General features: G+C 42.7%; 1 protein-coding gene across 2 annotated transcripts in view; it reads left to right on the forward strand.

Annotated features, from left to right (window-relative positions):
• znf438 (zinc finger protein 438) overlaps positions 1-11,873 on the forward strand; it is a 48,696-nt gene that overhangs the window by 16,799 nt on the left and 20,024 nt on the right. The gene's annotated exons all lie outside the window — the stretch shown is intronic.

Genomic DNA, 11,873 nt, shown 5'->3' on the forward strand with positions numbered 1-11,873 from the left:
TACTTGTCAAATCAGACAGAAGTGGTTGCAGCACCATCTCAGATTTACTCACATTTTCTGGGAAGCCATGTTTAGAAATTAATATTTAGAAATATATATTCGCAGCCTCACCAAAAAATTTGTAGACAAACAAGACAAAGTTCTCAGTGTGATTTTCTATAGGGCCTAGATTTGTAAAAAAGCAAAACTCCTAAACTACAGTGATATTGAGAGAGAGTATTACACACCCATTGTTTTGCACTTTGCATGTTGTCTTCAGATACAGATATGTAATGGACATGAAGATATTAAGAATAAAAAAAAAAAAGTTGTGGCATTTTTCGGTCATTTCGATAGGAACAAAATGTTATGTGGCTTAGCTAGCTTAATGTATGTTTTTTTTTTAGTGTAAAAAGTGCCAATGTCCTTTCATGTTCCCCTCATAGATAAATTCACATAGTTAAAGGCATTGTTTTACTGTTAGGAGAAAGAACATCCATATTGAAGAAGCAGAGTCTTCCCTTATTATCTCTACTTATGTTCCCCAGCCTCTGAAATATTGATTGGAGTAAAGAAATACATGTTTTCTGTCGGATCATTTTACCATAGGTCATTAATTCAAGCTATATTCTTTACTGTCAGGGCCTCATGATAGAAAAATACATTAGCTCTGATCGATGCAGGGATATATTCAATGGAGTGGTTAAAATTTATATTCCATGTTCAAAAAAGAATAAGATACTTAATGAAAAAATCAAATATCATTATGGAAAATTGTGTGAAATGTAGAAAATGATGCACTAGAAATTGCATGTGATGAAAATGATTATCCTTTAATCTTATAATTTGAACAGTATTGAATTGGATCCATGCTTGGTGTGCTCAAAGGTCACAGCAATATCTTCACGTCTTCTAATTCAGAGAATATTGCCTCAAATGCTCTCGATCACAGTTAACGTACTGAAAACATGTTTATCCTTCATTTCTTACAATTTCTGTAATACAGAAATACAATAATCATGGAGAGAAATTGTAATCCTGAAATGGAGGTTTTTCTGACAGAGGTAAAATATCTCTCAAACCTGTGTTTATTTTTGTATGATGGAAAAATAGAAGAACACTGGTACTTTGTACCCTTAATAACCACACAGCAAGCAACTTCCATGTACATGTTTATGTTGCTACTAGCTAGCTCACATACCATTTTGATGCCATGAAAATGAAGAAAAATGTTCAAACACTTGGCTTTATTTGTAATATCTTCATGTCCATTGTTGGTAGCGACCTCAAATATTGGCACAAAATTAATAAAATATTATATTTACAGAAAATATAATGATTGACATCATGTTGGTGCAAAAATGTGGCTTTGTAGTACCTTTAATATCACCTTGCCCCAAGCCCCGCCCACCTGGACGCGCCATCCAACTTCGCAGGATTTGGTTTCTCTGATTACCTGGAATCTGCTGTATTTTTTGATCACTCAGAAAACAGCCAGCCAATCAGAAGAGAGGCTCAGATCCTCTCTTCTGATCGGCTGACAGGGACTAAAGTGATGATGGAGTTTTTCTTATATCAGAAGTGAGTAATATGATATTTTATTACCTGCCTTCGCTGGTACGAGGGTAACTCTATCATATTCCAGCCAATGTGTGGTTGAATAGATCTTAATTAAGCCAGTCGTAGAAGAGGTATCTTAAAGGTTGAAATCCGAGCTTACCTCCTCAAAAAGCTCACCTCCATATCCTGTACGTCGTCGTTCAGTCAGAAGGTGAGTTCAGAGAGGCAGAGATGGAGGGAGGGAAAAAATAAGTGAACTGTGCTCGTCAGCTTTTTAAACCCTGAAATTGATTCTTCTTCTGTGCTCTTTATTCTAATGACAAGCTAATCCCCCTCTCCTGTTTCCCTCTGTTATAAGTATCGCCTCTTATTTCCCCCACTCCGCTGTGCGCTGCCTCTGAAAATTAGCACTCATGATGAGTCTGCGCTCTCAGCAATCAATTTGCCACACCAAGTCCCTCTAAAAAGGTTACCTGTGGCAACTGAGGCCCGGTCACGTAACTTTGAATTCGCCTCTCCTGCCAATTTTTATTCAGCTAATTAAATAAATGGCTCCGTCTGGAGAGTCAGCTGAATGAAATGTCAAAATATTGATGTTGAATAGTTATGTGATTTCAGGGTATTTGTCATTGGAAGTGGAGGGTGGCTGCAGGAGGTGGTGCACGGGGATAAGGGGGCGTGTCAGCCCCCGGGCCTAGTTTAATGATATTAGTAGAGATCTGCTTACTTATGAGGCTGTAAGTTATTCATGCTCAGCATAGAAAATCCATCACAGCCAGGCTGGTTTACTGTAGCCTGCTACAGTCACACAGCTAAGTAGTGCTGCTTCCAGAGTATCTGATAATCAAGTTCATCCATGAATTTAATATCTAGTCATTTGGATCATGAAGCAGGTTTAAAATGCTGTTGATTAGCCTGCAGCTCCTCATTCAACTGCTCCTTTTGGTGTTGTAATACAGAGAGGGTGTTTGTTTTTTAGTCTTCCTGCACTCTCCTTACCTCTCACCTTTCCTCTGTATCTATGGTGTGGAGAAATGCTGCCTGCTGTTTCTAATGCAGCAGCTCCCTCTGACTTTTCCCTCCTCCAGTCCGACCACGTGTGAAGACAAAAGCATTTAAACCAAATGTCCACGCTAAAAGATGGGCCAAGAAGCCTGCTGTCATAGCGTCGACCTGGCTGCATCGCACTACTTTCCCAATCTCTCTCCCAGAGCGCCGTGTCTTTTGTGTGTCTTTGTAGTCTCGATGCAATAAATCTTTCAAAATGAGAATAGAGCTGTCAGAATCCTCCAGTGGAAGTGCTTGTTGGATGGCTTCTGAAACACATGCCCCCCCAACAGCTTTTAATGTCAGAATTGGAGGAGGGAGGGGGGCTGTGTCCGACATTTTTGTAACTTGTCAAACAATTGACAATCTGACATTCACACCCACTTGACATAGCGATGGTGGAGGTGGTGGTCAGCTGTGAGGAGGACAGACAGAGTGAACTGCTCTCTACAGCTTTCACTTTTGGTGTGTGCAGCTGAGTGAAACACTGAATGCCTTCCAGGGGAGAGTGTCTGAAAGTGTGTGTGTTTTTTACACCCTGGCTTTGAATTTGGCCATTTGAAACTGCCTTCTCACATAGTTGAACAACACATCGTACAAACTAGTTCAGTTCAACTCGGTGTCCCGAGCTCAGGGGTCCAGTCTTGCATGCAGTCTGTCTTCAAAGGCTTTCATGCTGTTGCACACACACAAACTGACTGCAATGCAGTTCAACATCACCCAGCAACATGCTGTGTTGGCCAGTTAAATATGTGCAAGAGGACATTCATGGTAGGTTGTTTTGTAAATGTTCTATTTTTCCTCACAGTCGTTGAGACATATTATAGCGCTGGGGTAATTAACTGAAAAAAACCACATGTAAAACCTCTCTAGACTTAGTCATGTTGGTCAATTCGATAATTACTTTCTCCAATATATGCGTCACCTTTTAAAAAAGTAAAATAAAATAAAAAATATGACCTTGTGTTCAGTCAGGTTTCTCCACCCCGTCCAACTGATGTTATTCCACGTTCACTCAAAGTGAAGCTGGTAACGGACGGTGATGGATGACACAAGTGCAAACACTGGGCCTCAGACTGTGTCCACACTAATAGGTTTTCATCGCTTTTACTACATTTATACCTGGCATCCACTGCTCCGAATTTCGAGCCCCTTAAACGGAGACTTTTGGAGACGGCGATGCAGACAGACACCTCGCCTCCTCACTGGCTCTTGACAGTCACGACTACCAGACGGTGGTGAATGCAACATGGATTGTGACCAAAGGTTACAACACCAATTTGTTGAATCACTTGGAGCACAGTCATATTGCCAAATATGAAGAGTGCATGACTCGAGAAGAGGAAAGACCGATAAGCGCAGATGTAATCGTTCATGAATCGTAATCAAAGTAAAATCCTGAAATAATCGTGATACTGATTTGTTGTCATATGGCCCAGCCAAACCTGGACCGTACTTCATGGTCTCACCAGTACCTGTAGCCATACACCCCTACCTCTTGTATTTTATTAACAGTATGCTGATTTCAGTCACACCCAGTTGGGAGATCCAGCTTATCAAGACGTACTGCCCCGACCTGAGAAGAAACCTCACATGTTTTTACTAACAAGGCCCTGCAGTGGCACTGTACTTGTCGGGACTGCCATGACAGTCTATCAGAAAAACATAAAACACAGCCTCTTTTTGTAATTGAATTTCTGAAACATAATGTCACATTAAAACTTTATTCCAGGAAAAATTACAAACTGTAATGACTGTCTGGGATTCTTATTATACAGAGGTCCCTTTGCTGAAATACAAGGTACCTACATTGCATTTTGTAGATGAATTAGATTATGTATTTCAGCTATTTTGCCTTTAATTGGTTGTCACAGCTCATCTGTTGTAGAAACCAGGCTGTTTACCCCTTAAACGCTTTCTGAGAAGACAAACAACTTTCACAAACCAGAGGGAAATCAAATTTTTTTAGGTCACAGAAGTAGTTCAACCCTGTTATGAAAAGTCATGGGAATTTGTAATGTTAAGGGCACAGTAGGATCCCTAATAAAAAGGAAATGACTGAAAGGAAATGAATGTATTTTTTAAGATGCTACTCAATGAATAAATCTGATTTGCAGCCAGTTATTGCCCCATCTGTCTTTGGTCGAGACATTTAGCCACATAGGAGGGAATTTGTTGTTGAATTTTTCTGCTTTTTATGATCGTGAACTGCTGCTGATAATGACTTCATATTGTTCCGTAAAATACATGCATGGAATCAGAAAGGACACACTCACACATGCCACCTTACTGTGTGTGTCTGTGTGCTGCTGTTGGCGACTGGGCCGGTCTGCGCTGTGTCTGGCAGGCTACTAGGTCTCTGGGTTGCTCTGATAGCGCTTGTTCCTTTGAGGCCCCAACATGCGGTGGATAACGACACCAGCCTCGTCCAGAGTCTAATCTCAGGCCAGCGCAGAGCGATCCAGCGTTTTTAGCTGCCAGGACCTGGGCAGAATAAAGATACACCCGTGGTTGATTGGTTGAGCACATCATCAGACATGTAACACAGGCTTGATAGCTGATAGCACCAGCGCTCCCTGCTCTGCTCTGGCACACAGCGATGCCTGGATGCACCCTCGGAGAACGAGCCCACCCTTCTTCTCTCCCTCGTCGCCCCTTGATCTGCCTCAACTGGCTCCTCTCCCCCCTCCGTTTCTCTCTGTTCTTTCTGTGTCTCTCCCTCCGAAACCGTCTTTCTTCTTCGCCTTCTCCCCTCCCAGTTCCTCGTCAGATCCACAGGGCCAGATTTTTATCGCTTTTCTGTGAGTCCTGCGAGGGGAACCTTGAGGGTCTCAGTGGGATCAATTTAAAAGGGAAGCGCTTGTCTCTCCTCCTCTCCTTGGCCCTCTCGGCTGATTGGGTCCGCTCGCCAGGAACTTGCAGGCTTTTGATCTCAACCACCCCTCTCACCGCCCCCACCCCCACTCAAAGTTTTTGTAGGAGCTTGGCTCTAAAAAAAAATTTCTGTTCCACTTTCTGAAAAATGTGAGCCCCATCCCCTTCTCTCTGCACCTGTGAGAGACCGAGTAAAAGTTTTGTAAACCCACTGGGTGGTACGAACAATCTAAATCTGATTGACTTTTCTTTGAAGATGTGAGAGTGATCCGTCTCTTCAGGTGGAGGTACGCCGATGAGGACTTGCGGTCCTTGGGCAGCTTGCTTGAACAACTGGTGAGAAGGTGCTCGGAGCTGCGATGCATAATTCACACCGTATGGGGAATGGCTTTCTGTTACAAAGAGGAGAAAGGTACGAGGTGGTGCCCGCGAGCGTTCCCATGCTGAGCTGTGTTGAAGTCACTCCCTCCTTTGTACGACATGAAGGAAGCGTCACCCTGCAGCAAGAGGGACTACGCTGGAGTACAATAAACAGCAGGGGAGGGCCGAGTCCAGGGTTTTATTTCTTTGTTGGGGCCGTTAAAGGATGATTCCAGTTTATTACAACGTGGGTCTTATTGTAGTTGTTTTAGCCATCATTGCACAAGAAACACGAGGTCATATGATGAGACAGCCAAGAGTTTAACTTGGATTTCAGCACCAGTTCTTAACAATACTCCTTTTCTATGGTGTTTTTTTTTTTTTTCTCACTGCTTCATACCACTATAAAAAGGCTTGATACCATTACAGATTTAATGGATTCTTCAAGAAGATGAAGAAAATAAGAAAGTAGAAACAAAAAAATAAAGATGGACATAGCCTCCGTGACGTCACCCATAGGTTTCTGAAGAGTGGGCTGCCCTGCCGACGCCATCTTGGCAGTGCCAGACTCCGCCTAACTCTCAGCTGATCCAAAAATGGACAAAGAGGTGGGGCCCTATATGGAGCCGAGACTTCGGTGCATGCCAGTTTGTGGCGAGCATTCGCTCGCCCGCCTGTCACTGAAAGTGGCCACGCCCTTAATTACGCAGACCTTTGAGCCTTAATAAAATTTAAATGGGTGAATTATATAAAAATTCAGCCTCTGTACAGTTGTAATGCAGGAGGAAATTAGCAATAGAGACCAAAACTGTTTTTTGTACCAGGCTGTAAACATGTTTATTTATGCTGTAAAGTTGGGCACTTTAACATGGCAGTCTTTGAGGATTGACTGACTGTTGGAGCCAGACTGAAGCAGCTGTTAGAGAAACTGGTTTTTGGCACCTCAGTCTTCTATCAGTTACATTCTTTCTGTTTTATTATTATTATTATTTTGATGAGCAGTTTGGTGTACAGTTTTTATATTTGGTAAAAAAGGGGTTTCACTGATATCAGATCAGTTGTGAATGAGTTGACTGCGCATATAACGGTAAATGACTTCTTGACAATGACAGATGTTTTCATACGTTGCTCATACTGCTTAAAATGACTCTGATGGCAATGAGTATTGTTACTGACTGGCTTGAATAAAAGTTAAACAACCTTTTAGACTGTTACGTTGTTTTGGCCAAATCTGCCTCCCTCCTCTCCCTCTTCGGTTTCCTCATTATGAATAGATGAGAATAAGATTACATTATTTGGCACTTATTTTCTTACTCTGTACCATAAAGATACCAAACAAGAATACCCAGCTGTTATCCCTAATAGAAATGATGCCCAAATTGATGAAAACCAGACCCACATTGTAATAAAACACAATTGTCCTTGGAAGTACAGGCCTTAGCTCAGTGTCTGCAGCAATGAGTGAAATTTCTCAGCCTTTAGGTTTTGGAGTTTGTTGTGTAATATAAGTGGTTTGCTGAGGAATGGGCAGTCGAAAGACTCCGTCAGTGTTTGGACAGGAGCCATGCCCCCGTCACCCTCCTCCTCCTCCTCTCCTCCTCTCCCTCCTCCTCTGTCTCCTGCCAGGTCACTGGAGGTCAAACAGGAGTTTTTCTTGTCTTACCTCACTGACCTTTTCTACTCTTGGGAAAACTCTAGTCACGACTCAGGATTAAAATTCCTGGTAAATTTAGCCGAACCAGGCCACAGGGTTTTGGTGCTTTTGTTTTTTCAGGCCAAATCAAAAAAACAAAACAAAAAACACATCACCTTATTTCTCGGCCGCTGGATGGAATCAACATCTTTTCTCAGCCGCCGAGCTGCTCAGTGACGACCTGAAAACCCGAGGTGTCTCGGTCGTGAGCGTTTGTCACTGTAAAGCAAAGCACCCCTTATTTCCAGGGCTCTCGGGTCCCTTGGTGATGACATCATCGGTGCAGTTGCGCACTAATTGAGGTTTAATGCTAGAGTAGAGAGAGCAGGGCTGTAATTTTCCCGCCCCGGCCTGGAATAGAGACGACAGCTTTTCATGTGGTCTGGGCTAATTTAGGTTGCAGTGCTGCAGCTGTGGGACACCTCACACTTTTGTCCTTCTTATTCTGTGCAGAGACTTAAAAAAATATATCAAAAAGCAGCTTGTTTATGTCCAGATGTAGACACACAGTAGGACTGACAGAATGAAGCATATGTCAATAAACTGCTCATGAGACTTGACATATTCTGCCCAACAAAACATTGACCTGGAAAAAAAAAGTTTCGGTAATATTTTTTCCAGCGCCTGTTGCAAAACCACCAAAGTTCTTAAATAATCCTTGAAGAAATAAATCGATTCTTCCCACCACCTCTGCCTAAGAAACGACGCTGATTCAGAATGTAAAACAGGATATGTCAGCGCAACACAGTGCGGTTTATATAGGCCTCCGTAGGTGGAGGAGGAGGAGTAAGACCGTGAGGAAGAGGCAGCTGTAATACGCAAAACAGCATTCAGCGTGTCATTACGATTGTATTTCCACAGAGCCTGGGCGTAATGACATTCATCCTCAGATCCAGGCAAACACACACGCACACCGACACAAACAAGAGAGCTCTACCTGCTCTTTATCCCATCTGCAATATCAGGGCCTGTATAAACATCGGGCCCGTTTGAAGTGGAAAGCCTTAATCACAAGTGTAATCATTGACATTGCTTGGTGGTTACCGACCTGAGAGAGGAGGGGCTGAAGAGGCCGGAGATAGCATCACCGGCAGCGACAGACTAGACAGGCAGTGACAAACCTGCAGGAGACTGTGACGGTTATATTCTGTCTCTGTGGGGAAGCTACACACAGCTCCATGTAGCTCCTGAAAAGCAATATTATAGCCTCAAGTAACTCTTAATATCAAAACCAATCTGTCAGATGTGTAAAGTGACTAAACGGTTCATACTTGACAGCCCATCTGTCCTCTGGTATTGCAACACGAAATCGAGGATGTTCGTTTCACGGTTTGAGTCTTGATTTCAGAATCGATAGTGTTTAGTTTACATTATAAAATAATTAGTGTTGTGATGACTTCAGAGCTGTAAAATACAGTCTTAAAGTATTATAAATGGCTGTGCAGTCTTTTGGTCTCTGATAAGCCTCTACAGTTCCTCATGGCTTTTTTTTTTCTTTTTTTTAATGCAGAGCTATTTTTGGTGTGGATCACACGATAACGTCGTCATATCTAAATCTGCAGGTCTTCACTGCTGCTGTTACTTTCCTTCCCTGTAGGTTGGCATGTGTAGAGCTGGTCTGATGCTGACTTTAAAGTTCCTCTCTAGACATGTTTTAAACTCTGCAGACCCTCAGCTATATATAATATTTTGTTTAACATAGTTTTCACACATAAAAAGAAGAGAAAGTGAGAAATTCTGGATCAGGCCTTGTGCCCCGCCCACCACCGCTGCAAGATGTTTAGAGGAGGAAACATCAGAGAGACTCAGCCACGTGTTTGAGCCTCAGTCAGACCCAGACTCAGACCAGGAGTCTGTTGAGACCAGAATCAGAGACTAGCAGACGGTTAGCACAGTTGCTGACAAGGTTTCAGGTGTATTTAGCCCCGCCCCCTGTCCCAACAAGGTGACAGGATTGGTTCCTTGTGACATATGAAACCCTGAATCTGTTTTTATGAGACTGTCATTGGTTCACTGCAGTTCAAGGTGGAAACACTCAGTCATGATATTGATGACTATTTCACTCATATGTCTTGTATTGTATAAAAACATCATATGGACGTTAACAAGGTTAAACACTTGATTTTTATTGGAGGGCGTCTTTCAAAGTCCCCCATGTGTAGAATCTGCAGCCTGTAAATATAAAGTAGTACTTACTTACTTACTTACAAGTTACAAGCCGGTTCCATTAGATGCCTCCCATCCCAAAACAGTTCATTAATTCTATACAAATGTGCAGTGACATACTAGAAGCTCACATGCAAAATCATATTATGAGAATAATGTTGAAGTTGAGGTGCATGCTGTTATTGCTTAATTTGACATAATGTTTTAATGAAATCTGTTTTTATTATTTAAGTTACAGCGCTGACTCATAAAATAAGCAGCACATGTCATTGTACGTTGTGTATCATGCTTCTGTAATGTACAGTGGCCTTGAGGTGTGATTTAGAAATGAAATAGTTTTGTGATTGACTCTCAGCACACACACACACACACACAGATCCCATTGTACCAGTTGGGTCTGGTCGGCCTCTGCCTGGGCCAAAGCCTGTTAACTCCAATTCGGAGCGTAGAGGCTGGTAATGAGCGCTGTCAGAGTTGACATAACAACCTGCCGCTGTGGGGCTGAACGCCGGACTCAGGCAGAGAGAACAGGCAGGTTCTGTCTGCGCCGGGTTGATCCTGGGACTATCTGTAAATTCACCAGTGAAATTCCCAGTCAGGTCCGGTTGTGTTTTGGCCGTTCGCCTGGTATTTGGAAATTTTTAGTCCAATTGGCAGTCGGAGCACACCTAGCTCAGTCTCGCCCTGAGCTCTAGTGTGTGGTCATAATGAAAGGGGAACTCAGTTTCTCTCTTGAATTGAAGTTTCCTGGTAAATTGCATAACTCAGACATTTAACTCCCTTCACAGGAGAAAGAATTTCACTGTACTTTGATACTTAGTACAAGAATTTGGAATTAAGTTTAATGTAGTTCAAAATAAAAGCACTTTCCCTCAACATGATCATTAATATTTGAATGAAACGTGTGTGTATATGTACAGCTTTTAGATCAGTTTAGTAGTTACACCCTGATTCATCTTAAATACATACAGAAACTATTCAGACCGTTTCTCCTTTTGCACACTTTGTTGTGTTGTAGGTTTAGTTTTAAATGGATAAAACCATCAGTCTACAAGCAATAACCGACAATGACAGATGTTCTCCAGAGTTTACATCTGGGCTTTGACTGGGTCATTTAAGGAGCCCACTCCATCGTTGTCTTGGCTTCGTGCTTCAGGTCATTGTCGTGCTGAAAGGTGAAGTGTCGCTCCAGTCTCAGGTCACCTGCACTCTGGAGCAGGACCTCTCTCTACTTGGCCGCATCTGTCGTTCCCTCCATTGCGACCAGTCGGTTTTTGTCCTGACCTGCAGTGTGAATTGTGGGACTTTATGTACACAAGTGTGTGGCTTTCCAAAGTATATCCAATCAATTCAATTTGCCACAGGTGCCACTCTCCAATCAAGTACCACACACATTTGAAGGGTAATTAGTGCAAATAGGAAGCACCTGACCACAGACACCAGCAGAGGCTCTGAAGATTTCAGTTTTTGATTTTTAATACATTTGCAAAGGTTTCTAAAAGCATGTTTTCACTTTGTCAGAATGACTTATTGAATGTAGATTTATGGGTAAAATGCCCATTATATCCATTTAAAATGAGCAAACAACAGAATAAAGTGTGCAGAAAGTGAAGGGGTCTGAATGCTGCTGTAAATGTTTTTAGTCATGTCATGAATACAGTATACCGATGTTAAGTGCTCTGTTCATTTGTCCTGGAGGTTAATCTCCAGAACAGTGGTTTTGTTCACCATAAGCATTTTTCTATCTGTCCCCTCCCGGCTCATCAGGATCAGCTTGTTTAGAGAGCATGACTTGCTGTGTTGTCTGATTTGAGTTCAGGCAGCACAAAAACTAGCTCGCGCATTCCAGCATTGCGTGTCCCGCTCTCCCATTTCTCAATAATTTATCCAGACAACTAGAATGATAATTCTATGAATATGCACTAAAAATTCCTTTCTTGTGCTCTTTCTCTCTAAGTTTGTGTGTGTCAGTGTGTGTTCGAGTGTGTGTGCAGTGCATGTGAGCAAATGTGTAGCTGAGTGTATGCAGCTCTTTTCCACCTGAAACAAAGGAGGTGTCAGGGCGAATTAGCCCCCCTACGACTGAACGCCCAGAGAGCTTAGAGATGCACCACAGGTTCTGCTGAGTCGCACATGAGCCGCGGTGTCTGCCTCTTCCCCTCTGCTTCCCCTGCTTTGCCCCCCCCCCACACAC

The sequence above is a fragment of the Seriola lalandi genome, unplaced genomic scaffold (assembly GCF_002814215.2).
Source record: "Seriola lalandi dorsalis isolate HSWRI2012SDOR001 ecotype SW California unplaced genomic scaffold, Sedor1 jcf7180002054378, whole genome shotgun sequence".
Taxonomy (NCBI): Eukaryota; Metazoa; Chordata; class Actinopteri; order Carangiformes; family Carangidae; genus Seriola; species Seriola lalandi.